Source organism: Siphateles boraxobius, unplaced genomic scaffold (assembly GCF_051911475.1).
Source record: "Siphateles boraxobius isolate OS27281-9 unplaced genomic scaffold, OSU_SipBor_1 65, whole genome shotgun sequence".
NCBI lineage: Eukaryota > Metazoa > Chordata > Actinopteri > Cypriniformes > Leuciscidae > Siphateles > Siphateles boraxobius.
The window spans coordinates 15,879,639-15,897,453 of NW_027509192.1; the positions used below are offsets into that span (position 1 = coordinate 15,879,639).

The 17,815-nt window shown below is 40.4% G+C and overlaps 2 protein-coding genes across 9 annotated transcripts in view; both read left to right on the forward strand.

Annotated features, from left to right (window-relative positions):
* znf469 (zinc finger protein 469) overlaps positions 1-17,815 on the forward strand; it is a 376,839-nt gene that overhangs the window by 335,518 nt on the left and 23,506 nt on the right. For 2 of the 6 annotated variants that reach the window (XM_077211301.1, XM_077211305.1), the window contains 2 exons: positions 874-984; positions 7,050-7,201. The exons of 3 other annotated variants lie outside the window; for them this stretch is intronic. The gene's annotated coding sequence lies outside the window, so the exon portion shown is untranslated. The remainder of the gene's footprint in view (positions 1-873; positions 985-7,049; positions 7,202-17,815) is intronic. One more of the 6 variants, XM_077211306.1, reaches the window with a different exon arrangement.
* The window catches only part of LOC143721168 (troponin I, fast skeletal muscle-like), a 492,195-nt gene that overhangs the window by 275,657 nt on the left and 198,723 nt on the right, over positions 1-17,815 (forward strand). The window lies entirely within an intron of this gene.

Sequence of the window (17,815 nt, forward strand, 5' to 3'; positions counted from 1 at the left end):
TTAATCGACGGCCTACTATCCCTGACTGAGTAACTTTAACCCAATCCGATCGCGGCTCTCCCGGTGTTAGTGTTATTCCACAAAATGTATGGATAAACTATTTGATTTATTATTATTCGATTATTTTCACATTTCAGTTACCCTGCTGTGCACGAACATAGCTGTTCCTCAATTTGTGTTTCCCATTTGAATGGTCTGTTGCTATGAAACGGAGGCTGCTTGGCTGCGACTATAGGCTTTAGCTTAAATTTTTATGAAATTATTTGCTAATCGGTTGCATATTATGTTGTGGATATATCCCTTGAATGCACACTGCAGTCCCCTTTGTCTTGCTCTCTCAGATATTTCACATGATCGCCAAAAATAACACTAATTATCTCATTGGGAATGTCTGGCACTGGTGCATACACACTGCAATAGACATGCCAGGCGCGAAAGCTTGACAGGCGTAGCAACAGTAACTAGTGAGGGCAGGGCTTAGCGAAGGGTCATTTAAGCCAGAAAACCTCTGTAAGTTATGAATAAGGTTAGTTTGGCCTTGTTTTATCTAGCACATGCATTGAAATTCTCATGAAAAAAGCATTTTGCCGCTATGACCAGGGCCTTAACTCCAGGAAGTTGAGATTCCAGCAAGAGCAAACAGGCATAATGAATATGTAATTGCAAATCCAGAGATATTATTTTTGCACACTATATACATAATGGCGAAAAAATGAAAAGGTAATCTGATCTTCTTCCCCAAGCCTAAACTTCTCACCACCACCTCCACTTTTGTCCAAGTAGCTCAAAGATGATTTAGAGTAGGGTTGGATCGATACCAACCCTTTGATGTTGATACAGTCCTTTTTTTCTTTTCTTTTTTTCTTAATATAGTGTCAGTATACCGTGCAACACTATTATAGAGGGAGACCAACTCTGTCAACAAACTACTCAGAAGTCCTGAAAAAAGTTTCAGAAGAAAACCAGAAACTATAAGCACAGATGGTGAGTAAAAGAGAGAAGACCTTCACATATCAGCTGTAAAGTGAAACCGAAACTAATTCTTGTGCCGGTTTAGGCTAGTTAGTCCTGGTTAGGTGCTGATCCTGCTGTAATAGCCATGATCAGCCAGCATTGTCTTCCTTATGAAGCTGGTTGACTATTAAAGTCTTTCTGGACGTAAATGCACTACAAGTGCACTATCAAAATAATGATATCTTAAAATGGCACTTTGAAAACCAATTTACACAGATCCCATGAAAGACCTGAATACAAACCATGACCACATCACACAATAACTAAAGCTGCTCAGAATACTCTGTAAGAGCAGCCAGAACTCAGTCAATCTCCCGTTACCCATCAAGAGCTATTACAAAACGCTAACATCTTTAAATTCTGAAGAAGCCAATGGCCCCAATGATATCACAAATGATATGGTTAAAAATAGCACGCCATAGTTGCTGATTAATTTGGGTTTTGAAATCTATCAATTGCCCTGACCTCTGTTGGAGTCAAGAGCTCATTTTGGCAGCCTATACAAAATGTTTCAATAGAATGAATAGAAACTAGGGAGAATAGAAAGAGACCCTTAAGTCACACTGCTACAACATATGAGAGCAGTGCCACTAGTGTTCTACGGATGGTGGCACCAGCACCGTATCCAGCAACATGTTTTGTCTCTTGGAAATGCACATTTTACACTAAATTGACACTATCATTAGCTTGAGCTGGGATGCGGATGTAAATGTATTTTTCATTAACAAAATTAAAGATTTTAATGAAATTGCTTATTAAAATTGGTCTTCCTTTGTACTTAATGTGTACTCAAAATACTTAATGAAGCTTGCCCAACTGGCTATACTTATCTGGAAAAAGCTAGGGGCAATGGTCGTGGAGGGGGTTTGGCGGTCATTTATCGCTCTGATTTTCACCTATCTTTGGTGACCTTCCCAAAGTTGTCGTCATTTGAATGTCTGGCTTTTAGATGTGAATTACCCATTCCATTTACAACCATCCTCATATACCGAACACCAAAATCACACCCGTGTTTTATTGCAGAATTAACTGAGTTACTTTTGCCAGTTTGCACCACATCAAACAATGTGGAAATTCTTGGAGATTTTAACATTCATGTTGAATCTCCAACAAGTTTATATACTACAGAACTACTACAACTTTTTGATTCACTCAACCTCAGGCAACTTGTGACAGTCCCTACACATACCAAAGGGCATACACTGGATCTCATTGTAACAAACTTTCCAGTTAACAATGTTCATGTACATGATTTAGGCATATCTGATCACAATGCCATATCATTTGACTTTTCATTGCTGACCTCACTCAATAAACCTAAACACAAAATCTGCTTTCGCAGAACAAAAGAAATTAACCTTGAACATCTGTCACATGATCTACACAAACTAATCATATCTGCCGATCACTCTACTACTGATGCGCTTGTCGATCATTACAATATTGGATTAAAAGGGATACTTGATGCCCATGCGCCCCTCAAGACACGGACTGTAACATTTACACGCCCTGCTCCGTGGTACACTGATGCGCTTCGTAGACAGAAGGCGGCTGGGAGGGTCCTTGAGAGGCGCTATGTTGCCACTGGGCTCACTGTCCATAAAATCGCTTATAGAGAGCAACAAAGATCATACTCCAAATTACTCAGTCAGGCACGTTCACAATATTACTCCAATATTATTAACAATAATCCAAGAAATCCAAAACAGCTCTTTAAAACAATAAATTATCTTTTCAGTCCACCTGCCCTGACGCATAAAAACAATACTGACGACCAGTGTAATAAATTCCTTGATTTTTTCACAACAAAAATAACTACCATCCGCGCTGACCTAATACAAAGCAATGTCATTCCATCCACCACCCCAACCTCTGCACCAACACTCTTTCATTTCACTCTTCCTACACATAGACAGGTTGAGACTCTCATACACAGTATGAGACCCTCAACCTGCTCATTGGACCCTTTTTCCCACTGACATGATCAAATCAAATACTAATTCTTTAAGTCCTCTCATCACTACTATCGTTAACTCTTCCCTGCAATCGGGTCATTTTCCAATCTCGCTTAAAACTGCCCGTATCAACCCTCGGCTTAAGAAACCATCCCTCGATCCGGATATCTTCTCAAATTATCGGCCCATTTCCAACCTTCCATTTCTCTCCAAAGTCATTGAAAAAGTTGTCTCAACTCAAATTCATAATCATCTTCATCTACATGGTCTCTATGAAAAATTTCAGTCTGGTTTCCGCTCCGGCCACAGCGTAGAGTCAGCCCTGGTCAGAGTCACAAATGATCTTCTTGTGGCTGCTGACCAGGGCTCTCCATCTCTCCTAATTCTCTTGGACCTCACAGCCGCCTTCGACACTGTTGACCATACTATCCTACTCCATCGTCTGCAACACTTCATTGGCATCTCACATACAGCAATTCAATGGTTTCAATCCTACCTGACTGATAGTGTTGAGTATGTGGCCCTGGGAGGAGCCAGGTCGAGGCCCTACACAGTTACTTGTGGAGTGCCCCAGGGCTCCGTTCTCGGCCCTACTCTCTTCTCCATTTATATGCTCCCACTGGGCCACATCATCAGCAAGCATGGCGTTGCTTTCCATTGCTATGCTGATGATACTCAGCTCTATGTCAGGCTGGACCCCACTTCATCTACACCTTCACTCTCCACTCTAAATGCCTGTCTGGAGGAGACGAGGGCATGGATGACGGATAATTTCCTCCAGTTAAACAGCACCAAAACTGAAGGTCTCCTCATTGGGACCCCACACCAACTCCGATCTTCCCCCCTGACAGTCTACTCATTTGCTGGCCATGATATTTCTTTGACATCCTCTATAACCAACTTGGGGGTTCGATTTGACGCCCATCTATCATTTAACACTAACATCCAACACACCTGTAAAACCGCACTTTTTCATCTCCGGAACATTTCCAAACTCCGCCCCTCCCTCTCTTTTTCTGATGCAGAGATGCTGGTGCATGCCTTCGTCTCCTCCAGGCTTGACTACTGCAATTCACTCCTTGTTGGGATCCCTGGCAGGAGCATGCAAAGATTGCAATACATTCAGAACTGCGCTGCCAGGGTCCTGACGGGGGTTCGCAAATTTGAGCACATCACACCCATTCTCCAAAAACTTCACTGGCTCCCTGTTAGATTCAGGATTGATTACAAGATCTGTCTCCTGACCTATCAGTGTGTCTACGGTAGTGCACCAGTGTACCTCAAAGACCTCATTACTTTGCACAATCCACCCCGACATCTCCGCTCTTCTGACAGCCACAAACTTCAGGTTCCTAAGTCCAAACTCCGTACTATGGGAGATAGGGCCTTCCAGGTAGCTGCACCTCGAATGTGGAACGCTCTCCCTAATCACCTGAGGGCGCCACAGTCTATAGAGGTCTTCAAAAATAAATTAAAGACCCACTTATTTTTAACTGCTTTTTCTTAAAACATATCTTGTTCTTGTTGTCACCAACTGTTCTTAATTTTGTTATTAAGTGTTTTAATCTATTTTATTGTTTTATCTGTGTATTTGTAGCACTTTGAGATATGTTCCTTCATGTGTAAAGTGCATTACAAATAAAAATTATTATTATTATTATTATTCCTTTGTATCATACATTTGTAGATCATGATAACCACAGGTAAAACCATATATGGCACCTCACTGCCATGGTAAAAACTATATGGATTCTGTTATTTGTTATGAAAAAAAGTATTATGAATACAAATGTACAAAAAATACTGTAATTATATTCCATTACTCTTTTGATACATTTAATGCACATCTAAATTAATAATATAACAAAAGTTGCTAATAATACCATTTAGTCACAGTCTGGAGCCCTGAAACTACCTAGAAGCACATGGAACATGGGAAATAAAACCAAAACAATTTAAACCAAAGAAATTTTAAGTTCTGCTGGAGCCTAAAATGAGAAGATTAATTGGCAAAGTATCTCATTACAATTGGAAATACCAGGGTAAGACAAACCATGACCATTTACAGAATAAGCAATCCAAAAACTATTTGTGGTGAAGCACAAAACTTTTTTTTTTCTTGAAAATGTACAAAATGGAAAAAAATGTTTTTTTTGTAATATCTCCATCACTCCTATAGTATCCAGCTGCAGACCCGCAGCACCACCAGTTTCAGAACCCCAGCGCCAGAACCGGAAGTAAGGGGCGGAGCTTACGTTCTAACACCAGCGCCAGGACCGGAAGTGAGGGGCAGAGCTTACGTTCTAAACAGAGTAACGTCAGTAACGTTTTGGAGCGTAATTTGCTTAGACATGAAATGGCATGCTTTTATTACATACAAAACGTCATACTTTATACGTATGTTATAATGATACATTAAGGTACAGTACAATAAGCATTTTAAAACATTGATTTTGTGTAATATAATTGTAAATAGTTATCCATTTCATTGTATTATGAGAGTTACTTCCTGATCATTATGGTGAAAAATAATGCTTGAAACTTATGGGCATTTTATATAAAATATTCTTTATTTCACAAGAACATGTGCAGCATGCATTTTTCTTTATGTAAAATAATGTAAAAAACTATAAGGTAACATTAACTCACAAACAATGCATATAACAGAGGACCGTGGAACAAACACTTTAAAGGGTTAGTTCACCCAAAAATGAAAATTATGTCATTAATGACTCACCCTCATGTCGTTCAAAGCCCGTAACACCTCCTCCATTCATCTTCGGAACATAGTTTAAGATATTTTAGATTCAGTCCAAGAGCTTTTTGTCCCTCCATTGAAAATCTATGTATGGTATACTGTCCTTGTCCAGAAAGGCAATAAAGACATCATCAAAGTAGTCCACGTGACCTCAGGGGGTTAGTTAGAATTTTTTGAAGCATCGAAAATACATTTTGTTCCAAAAATAACAAAAACGACGACTTTATTCAGCATTGTATTCTCTTCCGGTTCTGTTGTCAATCCGCATTCATGAGTCCGCTGACGTTAGACGAGCTGACGTGTTATCTGGTGCGCCCGAGCTTCGTTTACAGTCTGAGGGAGACGCACGCTGTAAACAAAACAATCTTTGCAAACATGTCTAAGGATTTCGACACAGGGGAAGACTTGCATTTTTTTTTTACCAGACATATTTATTTGAACCCGAATACACTGACGCACCAGATAACACGTCAGCAGCGTCTTACGTCAGCAGCGTCACTGGCCTCGTGAACGCGGATTGACAACAGAACCGGAAGAGAATACAATGCTGAATAAAGTCATCGTTTTTGTTATTTTTGGAACAAAATGTATTTTCGATGCTTCAAAAAATTCCAACTAACCCCCTGAGGTCACGTGGACTACTTTGATGATGTCTTTATTGCCTTCCTGGACAAGGACAGTATACCGTACATAGATTTTCAATGGAGGGACAGAAAACTCTCGGACTAAATCTAAAATATCTTAAACTGTGTACCGAAGATGAACGGAGTTCTTACGGGCTTGGAACGACATGAGGGTGAGTCATTAATGACATAATTTTCATTTTTGGGTGAACTAACCCTTTAACACCTTCACAAGATAACGTTAAACGTTTTCAAAACGTCACCGCAAGGCCCATTTACAAAACGCAAAAATGTATCGAACCATCCGTAGAAAAAATGTTTAATACAATAAAGTATGACAACATATTCAAGCTTCAATAAGATGATAAAGTTAAGCACAAATTAAATATTTAGCAGATAAATGCAGAACTTAATATATGCGATAATTTTTCGCCGCATGATGTCAAAAACGTTAGACAACTCATCGTGGTCTCCGCTTGTCTCATTGTCAATAATTCCGCCCCTCCCTCACTTCCGGTTATGGCGCTGGGGTTCTGAAACTGGTGGTGCTGCGGGTCTGCAGCTGGATATATCCCCATCATTTAACTCTTACTTATTTTTTTTTTTCATATAGTCAATTTGTACGTCATAAGTACCTTGAATGGCTTAGCACTATATTCCAGCAATACACTAATAATACTTTTTTGACTCTATTTTGAGAGGGACACAGAGAAAGAAAGAAATTTTGAGAGAAGAAACACTTGATCTACCCAGCTTTCTCCCTCCCTTCTCCTTCCCGCTGACCTGCATAGCAGTGCTGGCAGCCTCTCTTGCACCAAGCCAACATTCCAGCCTCAACAGGAGCTGCTGAGGTGAGGACTCCTCATTTCCTCACTCTCCCGCTCTCTTCCCCCTCCTCACTGTCCTCTGTGTGGTGCTGCAATTGCCAGCAATTACATTGGCCTCAGACGTCTGCTTAGACTTAAAGAGCAGTGCATCGCCTGCCAAGGACTCGATTACAGAGGATGCAATTACCGTGCATAGCCTGACTTAGCCTAACATAGCATTGCTTAGCTGATAAATGTGTTTAATGGCATTAACGCAAAGTACGTGTGCGTTGCTAACACTCCTTGTCTTCCAGACACGCAGGTCATAGGTGGCACTTTCACAACGTTGGAGTGTAATTCTTCCCACCATAAAATCTGTTTTTGTTTTTTTTGTTTTCAAAACGGAATACCATTCGAACGGATCAACCGCATCACAGGTGGGGAGGAATTACAGAGCTGACTGGCAGTGAATGACTTGCTCAGACGCGGTTTCACAAATTCCTTGACAAACTTTTAAAAGACTATATGTAGTAACATTCATCAAACCAAATTGAAATATTTTTACAGAATATAAACAACCCCCTGCAAACCACCCAGACCCCACAGCAGTGATAAAAGCTCATACCAGTATCTTATGAAGCAGTTTTTCTTTCCCCTTTTTAGAAGCCTTTGGGGAAGGTACTCTTATTCTTACTGCAGGGTGGCTGGACACTTTTAACATTTCAGAAACCTCTCAAAAGATTTTACAAGCTAGTATATCATTTTAATCACCTTCCCATTTGGAGTCAGAATGCCTGATAGAGAACTGAGACTTTAGTTGGGTCACTCCCCTAGAAATTGGATTCTTAAAAGCCTTTTTCCCCCCTCATATTACTCCCTTCTTAAAAAGAGTACAAAAGTAGACAAACTTGTTTTGCACATTTTCCAAGTCAAATTGGCTTTGAACAGGAGGTTTGAATTTGTAGTGTACTTCTTACTGTACCCAGACTGCAACTATATTTGTGTGTGAAATTAAAGCTGTTTGTCCAACTGAGGTAAGGAAAAATGTAGAAAATTTGAGGGGCAAAGACATGAAAAGGATCTATTCTGGATTCGGGCCTGACTGTTGGCCTTTAGCTGGCCCAGCACTGGCCCCACCCTCAACCAATTAACTGTAGTTGGTATACAACTTTATTTCCGTGGGAATCCGATACTGCCAACGCTATAGCAGACTTAGGGAATGGCAGAACGTGGGTAGAAGCGAAGAGGGGCACAAAAGCAGCTGTGGGACAAGGGTGACTTCTTGACCTGGATGGAGAGGTACGGATACCCATAAGGAAAGAAGGGAGAGTGAGAGCAGTGGAGTCACAGAGCCTAGTTTGTCCTTGCTGCTGAGCCCTGTAATGGCCTGTGACAGCGTTTCCTCAGTGGCCCTCAAGGCAAATGGTTTATTCATCAGCGGCGCTCCAGGGTGCGATCGCTGCATGCTTTGCTCACATGGAGAGGTGATACATAATTTACGGCCTGCATTCCTCACTTCTCACTTTTGATTGGATAGATAGCCGATCTGTTTGTCTTTCAGAATATTTATTTCATAAGGAACCTGCACATAAACCTTAACATTACGACTCTGAGACTTGCAAGAATTCTAATAACAAAGTTGATCCTGACCATAACTAGCTACAATAATGATATTATAAATAGAATAAAAAAAGATTGTCTACTTACTTGCTGAGATCCATATGTCTTTGTGATGTTTACAGCATTTTTTTTACTGGGTTGTCTGTTTGTGTTTTTTATGCCAGCCCTTTAACCTTATGACCCCATCCTGACTGTTCGTCTTTTGCATTGGATAACATTTTCAACATGCTCACTTTTCATTATATCTTTATTTTCCTTTGTTCTGGTGCTATGCAGAAGATGGAGAGATTGAGAAAGAAAGTATGTAAGAAAAAAGGCACCTTTTTTCTTTTTTTTCTTCTGGTGCTATGCAGTAGATAGAGAGATTGAGAAAGAAAGTATGTAAGGATAGCACTGCGTGATTATAAACATTAGCTCCTACTATGCCACATTTAAAAAATGAGTATGTGTTGTTGATTAACAGGATACTTTCTTTATAAAATGTCTCGATGTTTCAATAGATTTGAAATATATGCAGGCTGGTAAGATTTGGGGTTGGAGCAGGGCTAGGAGCTTGGCAGCCTGACAGGCAACCTTTATCCAAACGTTCATCAACATATCAGTCCTTGCTGTAAATATCTCTATGGGGGTTTTTCCCCAAATTTACTGATTGTTTTCACACTGCCATATATGGAAGCATTTAACCAGCTGCAGGTTGGTACTGTAGGAGTAACTTTGATTTTGTCATCGTGGGCAGCTGTTCTGGACTATGAGGGAAGAAAATGGGAAGTTATGAAACCACCCTTGATATCCACTGGAGTCAAGGGCTTGAACAGATTAGTGTAGTGTCCAGCTATAAAAACAGGCATAAAAAGAAAGGGAAAGCGTGAATAATGTGCAGTTGAACAGGATGATGTGCAGATCTTTTTGTTGTAAGAAGGGTCTCTTGACTCTCACCTGAGGCCCTATAGTCCTTATCAGCAAACAGCTGCCTGGACTACTACTCACTCTTGCATGGAAACTAAATGTTACTTCCATGCTTTTGAATAAGTAGGTTTTGTAATTGTGGCAGTATTAATCAATTGGTCACAGTGTTTATTAAGAATATTCTTTTGTGCTTTGTTCATTGTTTTCTGGAATGGTACAAAATAATGCCTTGTAAGGGTTGACTATATGTATGGGGATTTGGGGATCAACTAAACACTAATTTACACAAATTATTTGACAATTTACAGTAAGCTATTACAGGGACAGTTTTGTATAAACCTGTAATAAAGTGCATTGCTCCAGTGCACATTTCCCAGATGGCACTTTGTGAGGTTTCAGTAACTTTCAGTTACCAGCCCAGACCATTAGGGGTATGAATCTTTAGGCACCTCACGATCTAATCCGATTCCGAGTCACGATCCAATTTCCAAACAATTCTTGATCTATATTTTTTTTCTTATGAATGTTTAATAGACTTTAAATGTTACATTTATCTATACTTTTCTTATTTAACTACTCATATTAAGTAGCTTTTTTTTTTTATTATTAAATTGTAAATAGCTTCCTGGCTTCAGACTAAATAGCTTTAAAGGGGCATTCGGCAACCCTAGCTATTTCTTCGCTGATTTTCACTTTTGTTGTCGCATGTTTTCTCAACGAGCTCCCCCTACAGCTGTGAGGCGTATATTTCACAACAATGTCGTTAAGAAAACTCACTTGCGGCTAGGGATGCAGCGATTACCGGATTTCACAATTAACCGCGCTTTAAAACGTCACGGTTAATTAATCGTAAAGACTATGCTACACCGAGTGTTCTGCACGGAACGGAACTTTTGCACCAAACGAAAACAAGGTTACACCAGCGGTGCACCAGCTTAATGCCGTGCTCGTCAACCACTATGGCAGGGGGACTAGCAGCGACGCTCTATTTCCACCGAAAAAACGCCTTAAGGGCCTGTTCACAGATCGCGTCTTTTGCGCGCTCAAGTTCGTTATTTCAAATGTAAGCGTGCGGCATGCGCACTCATAAGGGAAGCGGTGCGCTCGTTTTTTTCAAGCGCGGGCACGCCGCATCGAGATAAAAACATCTCTACTTTTCAAAATGCCGCAAGCGCACCTTAGGTCAAGTGACAAGAACCAACACAGCAACGACAGACGCCTCCGGAGCGCAACCGCCCTAGCGCTTTGGAAAAAGGAGAACGTGGCGTGCAACTTTCAGCTTTCAGTGCAACGTAAAAAAACAACAACCAAAAAACAGCGGAATGTTTTGGTTACCCAAGTCTGTGGAAAACAGAATGTGACGTGCTCTCAAGAGTTTCAGTCAGTGAACATTTAACTTAATATCCTATTGCTTTCTCCTGTAAATGTTAGGCTTTGTAGTTTTAATATGCCCGGTGTAAAACACTAACATAAGATCAGGGCCGTGTAGACTTCAAGGACTACCAATTAACTGCATTTCAGTTATTAATAACACTACATGAGAGATGTTCTCAGTTTCTTTCTATAATTTTTACTTAAACTTCAAACAAACAAACCAAAATAATGAGATTATAATAGATGATTTTCTAAAGGCACATGTAAAATGTGGATTAATAATTTAAAAAAGAGTATTAAAATAAGTACAATAATATTGGAGTGGATAACATGTGGACTATATTTGTTTTCTTTTAAAAGAAATACATAGTTAATATTTAGCTTACATTTAACTCTATTCAATAGAGCCAAATACTTTGTTTATTCTTATTTTCATTGGGATTTATTATCCCTTTATTTGTTTTTAAGTCAAATACCAACAAGATATTGTTTTCATGTTATCAAGTTTTCTACCTCAGGTTGAAAATAAATTTAGAACAAACTAAACACTTAATCATTTTGTGATCTATTTCAATCAAAGAGCCCTGCAGCCATTGACTTAATTTGTTATTTTAAAAGAAAAATGCTGGATGTTTACAAAGCACTTCTCTTTAATTCCAAAGGAAGAGATTGATTATCGTTTGTCATTTTATAATTTTGTACTGTGTTGTGGCAAATAACACATGAAAATCTAGTGTTGAGTGTTCATGTGATATTATACATATAGTGTTGTGAAATTAATTGATGCATAATAATCGTGATAATCGTTAAATTGTGATTATTTCTCAGACAATAATCGTACTTACAAAATCTTTAATCGTTGCATCCCTACTTGCGGCACCCTTCTCCCCCTTTCTACCACTGCTCATGTGCATTTGTTATTATCGGAGCCGGACAACTTTATCGTGTGGAGCTATGTCTACCGAGGTGGGTAATACATCATACACATTGGGTGTGGCGTGTGTGTTTATGTCGAATTGCAATAAAGCAGTTTGTGTTTCTTGCTCGTTCTTGCTTCTCACGAGACTTCCTATTTCCAACTAACCGGGACGTTAATCCTCATGTTGCAAGGTTGGTTTTCCGCCTAGGAGCGCTGGGGGGATCGGGGAAAGTCACCATTCTCACCAGAACAGGTTATTAAACCATCCAAATGATTTCTAAACGGTTTTATTAAGCTGAAATAGTTGCCAAAATGCCCCTTTAAAACAGACAAGCAAATAGTAAAATAATAAAGCAGAACAAATAAATATATTACAAGCAAAAAACAAAGAGTGCTTCAAGTTTCTCAACACTTTCCAGTCAAGAGTAGCTTGACTATTACTGATGAAAATCATATACAGCGGCAGATCTAATAGGCTGAATTGTCAGGTGTTTTGTCCTGTCTTTTTAATCTCTTAAGACATAACTTACTGTGTTTGCATTAATTAAGCATCATAAAAGCATTTTGAGATTCAAGTGCACTTAACTACTTACTCAAGCCCAAAGCAGCATGCGCTCTTCGCGAAGCGCTAGGGCTGTAGTCAAGACCACTTTTGTAGAGTCCAAGAAAGGTCCAAGACAAGTCCAAGACCAGGACTAGTCGAGTCCGAGTCAAGACCAAGTCCGAAGAGGTTCAAGTCCAAGACAAGACCGAGTCCAAAAAGGTTCGAGTCCGAGTCAAGGCCGATTCCAGGACAGGAAAAAAAATTCTTATGCATGACATTATCAAGACAATCATTTTGGGTTATTATTTGTTGATATAAAAGCAAAAACAGTGACACAACACCCAGGATTAAGTATAGACATTCCCCTTGATATCATATAATCTTCTAATCTAAAGAAAACAGAATGATGACATATGGTGATACCTCATAATAGCAATGTTTCACTGTGGATCTGAAAGACACACACTTTCACATTCAGATAGCCCCCCATCACAGGCCATTCTTGAGATTCGCCTTCGAGGGGCAGGCTTATCAATACATAGTTCTGCTGTTCGGTCTGTCCCCGACATTTACGAAGTTTATTGACGCAGTGCTTTCTCCCCTGAGACTCCAGGGAGTGCGCGTGCTGAATTATCTCGACAACTGGCTGGTTCTGGCGCAATCGCGGCTCACACCAGAGCAAATAAACGGTGTGGAAATAAATGGCTTTTATGTGTGCTTATTGGGAACATAATGAAGACACCTGGACTCCTGGCCATATTTGGCAAGACCAGTGGCCGAGACTGAGACAAGTCCGAGTCCGAATACCAGTGTGTCCGAGACCATAGAAAAGCGCTCTCGAGTCCGGAGTACTACAGTCCTACGAAGCGCATGTGAGATTTTAAAAACTGTCAGTAAGTGAGTTTCGTGTATAGAAATAGGCTTACTGCATTCCAAATGGCAAAAACAATGCCTTTATAGAGCATTTGAAAAAAGAAAACACTGGAAAAATGCAATAAAGCCCACGATTACCCTTGTAATTCGCTTCAACCTTTTCGAACTTTATGGAACACTATTTTATGGACGGTTCAAGGGTTTTTGTGTGAAATTGAAAGCAAGCAGACTACGGCTGTTTCTAAAGCACACAAAATGCCATTGTGTATCTGCTGTTAACTAAACTCATAATCGATTCTAGATTGCGATGCATCGGAGAATTGATTATTTTTTCCCTCCAACCCTTACAGACCACTGGACCATACCACAAAATGAAACAGTTAAGTTGATGCTTAAAACTATGCACTATTTGTGGCATGCGTAACATGAAAACTATGAATTAGTAACTATTTCTACGTTCAATCTAGCTCCAGGCCTTGCTTTGGTTTGGCTGCTTCTCTTGAACCACCAAAAGTCTACAGTAGTCTAATAGACAGAGGACACTTGTTGCAGCTGGGCATCAGGTTCATACTCACTATATCTAAAATGAGCCAAAGCTGCCCACGCAGGACAGAGGCTCACCTCTGGGCACCAAGGCTCGGACAAGTAATGCTGCCTGAAAGTTGTTCTAATATGTAAAGGAAAAGTAACACAGATCTAGTGAATTATTATGACATTTCTTTGAAGTTAGACATGATTAATGAGTAACTCTTTAATTGAATTCAATTCAATTCAAATGTATTTGTATAGCGCTTTTCACAATACACATTGTCTCAAAGCAGCTTTACAGAAAGTGCAAGAAGCTTCTTTACAAGAAGCTTTTATCTGAAACCACATACAGTACACTTATTAAAAGGATAATCCCCCTGAAGTTTCTTGATCAAGGACCCATGGTAATAGATCATGTCTCACCTCTCCCAGCAACCTTTAGGTGACTAGTCTTGAGCATTAGCGTCTATGCTTAACTAGCCCAATGTATTGTGTCTAACCTAACATGCAACTGAAGGGCCACGATTCTACAGAGTTTAGCTACATACCTAATCAATCTAACCAAAGTCATCAAGATTACTTGAAAATTGCAGGCAGGTGTGTTTGAATAGGTATTAGGGGTGTAACGGTTCAAATTACTCATAGTTTGGTTTATCATCACGGTTTTAGGGTCACGGTTTCGGTACGGTTTGGAATGTGCTATGTTCATCCCTATTAGGTATGGAGCTAAACTCTGCAAGAAGGTGGCCGTCCAGTAAGAAATTGCGGATCCCTGGTCTTGTGGTTGTGGTGATTAGCATTTGAAAATTATGTTTTGATTCATTGATCTATTTTGTTTGCTGCATTTTTGAACCACAACAAATCTCATGAGTATAACTACCTTGGACTTCTCCACAAGAGAGTATTTTTATATTCATAGTTCTTTATGGCTATTAACATAATGGGGAAAAATATTTGGTTAAGCCAAACCGAGAACTGAGAATGATGGGAGTTTTAATGGGATCTGATCAATCCAGTCACTCTGTCAATAAACAGGTCCACTCATCACTGACCCGAGCACAGCCCACCTGAATGAGCCCTCTGCCAGCAAACTTGTCCCCTGCTGACCCTAGACCAGCATGTGAGAATGACTACTGGGTCTGTCTGTGTTGAGTGGACCATCAATACCAGTTCTGTGCTACAGAGAGTGGATCTGTACCAGTTCTGTTCCAGAAGATCTCAGTTGGTCGTACATGCTGTCTGTGGCCAGACTCACAGCTATGAATGGCCCCATGCAGCCACTGTACAGAGTGTCATTCTTCTCCCAGTGATGTGGGGCTGACATCCAAGGGGTAGCCCAGGGAGGAAGACAGCAGTGCCGGGTGAATATTTTCCTATCCCCCCGCCAGCCCCAACCCCACCCCCCCATCAGGAGCAGCCGTATCGGGTGCTGTTTTGTGTAAATGTGTCTTAAGCTTTAAGAAATCTAAGCTGTGTCCATTGACGGAAAGCATGGCAACTGTAGTGAAGGAGAAAAAAAATAGTTCTTTCTCAAAGCCCCCACTTTCTCTCCTACTCTCATTAGATGAGCTAAGTAGAGAAAGAAAAACATCCAGGCTCTCACTAGCCTCGTCATTAATGCCCCTGGGTTTGTTTGTGTTCCCAGTTATTCACCCACTTTGCCATTTCCCCAGGAATCTTAAACACCCGTGACTCCCTGTTCCACCTGGACAAGGGCCTCTGCATAAATAAGGTGTGCCCCACTATCACAGTCTTGTCTCTAAAGCTGTGGTTGGGCCCAGATGGTGCTCTGTAATTCCAGAAATAGCAAAACCCCTTCTACCTATGGTAACTCTGTTACCATACCTATCCTACCGCCCCCACTTTTTAGTGACCACCCATTCACCCCAAAAGACCAACAGGTCTGGAGTGACTTGATTCAAGTATTCACTTTGTTGGGAAAGGCAACCTCATCGACTTGCCCCAGACATCTTGATAGACCTTCATAGCCCCTTCAAGACCCCTCACAGTGACTGACACTGCACATCACTCTCATGACAGGATTTTTATAACACGCACACTGAGAAACCAAGTGGTGCCTCAGAGGCCTCAGATCAGAGACAGAGGAAAGTCAAGCACATGCTTGCTTCTGAACCTCAGGGGCTTTCACAGGGAAATATTTGTGAATTTGAAAAATAAAGTCATCCTGGAGTAGTGGAGGAAGATGAATGGGGTCCTGTGCTACACTGCCGGGCGTACTGAACCCCTCTGTTTTGACTTTTTTTCCCCTCACTGGCCAAGTGGGTACACTGGGCTGCTTGTGAGGAAAGGGGGCGGAAGCAGGAAGTGGCTGTGTAAGGTGATCTTGCAGCACTGCACAGAGACTCTTTTCAACAGTGGTCTCTCACTCCATCGCAGCGACACATCAGGCAGTCCTCAGGCCACATAAACAGCAGCTCACACCAGGGACATCCCAGCATGCACCAGCACCCCACCGCCAGCCTCAAAAGACTCAACATGTGAGAGAGAGCCATTCAGCAGTAGAGCTGGCAAACTCAGTCACAGAAGTATACAGCATAACTACCACTTTTTTGAGAAAGAAATGACATTCTGTCACAAGCTGAATGTCATAGACATATAGGTTTGAAAGTCTCTAACTGCTCAACACTTTGCAAAATTCCATGGTTGCAGTACGACTGGGCCGTTTAAAGCATGTTATCGTTTCTAGTAGTGGCCAACAACATTCGTCTGAGGTACTTTGTGGTTCTTTTATTGAATATGTTCTTGTTGGTTTGTGTGTATATTCACATATTACATGTTTGTCTGTGCTCAAATTGAGATTTGCTATTCAATTCAGCAGCTCTCAAAGTTCAAAGACACCAAAGCTTTCAAAAATTCAATGCTTTCACCACTCTAAGACACTTGGTTCAGTCAGAAAAGCACTTTTCAGTGATCCGTTGTTCCAAAATTAACTGGAATAAATTGTATTAGGTGGCTGCATAGCACTTTTTTGTCATCTTCTTCTAATAAAGCATCACACACTGACTGGTATACTTAGAAAAGGCTGAGCTGTAATTAGGTCATTTGGACATTTCCTTAGACTATTTAAAGGAGGCATGCTTAAGGAAAATGTGGGTACAAACTGACTCACACGTTCATTGCCTGGAATTCCCTTCTACTGTTGGCTAGTCGACTACTGTTCTTTGGCCTGCAGGAACAATTTAAATAGAATATGACTAAAAAATTGAATAATGACAAGTGGTTAAATGAGGCTCTCGTCACACTGACGCCCATTCTTTATTTTAAGGAGTCAGAGGTTGCTTTAGTGGCAGGCCTGGAATTTTTACAAAATTACTAAATTAAATTCCTCTCCTTAACAACCCATTTTTTCAAGCATTCACCTTCAGGCCTCACCTTAAGCTTCACTCCCTTCCCCTTTCATTTAAACTTTTAACAGTACATTGCTGCATGCCATAGGTTTGATCCTGAATTGTACTTAAACTGTCCTGTGTGGAAATAATGAACTTGACCTGCCTAAAGCCACAAACACCCCACCCTTCCCCCTCCCAATTACCATACACTCAAGACCACCTTATTCAGCTAATTCTCACAGAATTTAAAGAATTTCTTTTGTAACATCTAGTGAGTCTGGGAAATGTTTTAATTGAATCAAAAGGCCCTGAAAGGTGCCATTCTTTATTTAAAAGTAAACACAAAAGTAGCCAATCCACATAGAACTAACATGTGGTGTTATTTTCACAAAGATCAGATCAGTATTTCACAGCGTTTTTTCCATCCCCACGGCCCGATCAGTAGGGAAACGCCTACATCTAAACAAACTAGAAATGTGTTTCTACAAACTCAAATTTATATTCAATATTGATTAGCATTATTATTAACAATTAAAGTTGCTGAA